The 1,523-nt window shown below is 34.5% G+C and overlaps 1 pseudogene; it reads left to right on the top strand.

Annotated features, from left to right (window-relative positions):
* The first annotated feature begins 1,143 nt into the window (after positions 1–1,143).
* On the top strand, positions 1,144–1,229 carry LOC116512840 (annotated as a pseudogene).
* Positions 1,230–1,523: the final 294 nt, after the last annotated feature.

Raw genomic sequence — 1,523 nt, 5'->3', positions numbered from 1 at the left:
AGCTGAAAGTCAATCAATCTGGGCATCCCAACAGAAGCCGTCATAATAAAATGAATTAGATCTAACATCAGGAAAATTCACAGAATAAAGCTAGGACATAATTTGTTTAGTTGTGGCTTAAATATTATGCAAACCTAGCTGCTGTGATTTGCAAACCATGATTTGTAGCTTGTGTAATCTAAGTCTGGGGTCTCCAAACCCCGGGCTGCTGCTCATTACTGAGCTGTGGCCCGTTCAGAACCAAGCCACAGAAGTGGCAGGTGAGCATACACTTGCAGCTTCACTTGCCTGCTCAGTGGGCAGGCAAGCGCATGCAGCTCCATTTATGCGAACGGCAGGTGTATATGCCTGCCCCTTGTGCAAATGGAGCTGCGTGCTCACATGCGCTCGCCCACCTCTTACATGGAAACATCCCCTCTCACCCTACCGCCAGTCTGCAAAGCCAGAAAGGTTGGAGATCACTGGTCTAATTAATTATAATTCAAAACATCATGGTTAAACAAATTGTGGCATAGTGTGGTGATTGATCCAAATCTCTCTCAGTTGCACCTAGAGAATCAGTACATCTCATAAGACCTGTCCTAACAATTGTTGTGAGAAACAACATAGTGGAAAGGATGTTGCAGCAATTCATTCATGGTTATTACTGTGTAGGGTTATTTTTTGAATGTCATACTGTATTGTTATTTTATAGAATTGTGCATTTGTATTCAGAATAAAAACAAAATTGTAACTAGAAAAAATGGTTAATGTAGTTAACGATTTATTTGTTTACTTTATAATTTCTACTCATATAGCAGGTTTTTTTCCCTGAAAGCATACTAATAATCAGTTGATTGGGATGATGTTCAAGAACTGCCATTAGGGTAAATGAACTAAATAGAAAATATAATGTTCAGATGAGTGAAATCTCATTAATCAGAATAAAATAATATAATTGTAAAAATTACCAAATGTTCACTATAGTAGAAAAAAACATTAACAGCAAGTGCAGTTCCCTAATCAGGGGGGTTAAAATAAAGAACAGACATAAACTGCAATGAAATCCTGTAATTAGGTTTCAGCTTAGACCCAAAAGGTGATAAATTTTAATATTGATCAAGCTATTATTCAAAACAAGAGCATCAGAGCATCTCAATAGTTATTGCTTCTTGGCCTTTTGGCTAAGATCAAGTGTAATAGCATTTTGGTTTCAGACATAATTATATTCATTATTAATTCCACTGATTCAAATCAAATAGAAATAAAGATAATTATTATTTCAATCGTATTGTATTATGGATGAGCCATAATCTTTGAGACTTTACAAATTTCACTGTATAATTTTTTTTTACCAGAAACTTAAATTCTATCCCATTCCTTTTTATAGTAATGTTACCAGTACTAAATAAAAAAGATAGAAAGGAATAGAAAACTGGAAAAAAATCTTAGGAAATAAAAAGTGCAGGAAAAAAATCAGAGTATCGTAAAGAATAAAAGAGAGATGAAATATATAAATGATATCCCTTTCATCACAAGTATGA

This window comes from Thamnophis elegans, chromosome 8 (assembly GCF_009769535.1).
Source record: "Thamnophis elegans isolate rThaEle1 chromosome 8, rThaEle1.pri, whole genome shotgun sequence".
In the NCBI taxonomy this organism is placed as follows: domain Eukaryota; kingdom Metazoa; phylum Chordata; class Lepidosauria; order Squamata; family Colubridae; genus Thamnophis; species Thamnophis elegans.
The sequence above is the reverse complement of the archived record's forward strand: the minus strand, read 5'-3'. Positions and strand labels throughout refer to the sequence as shown.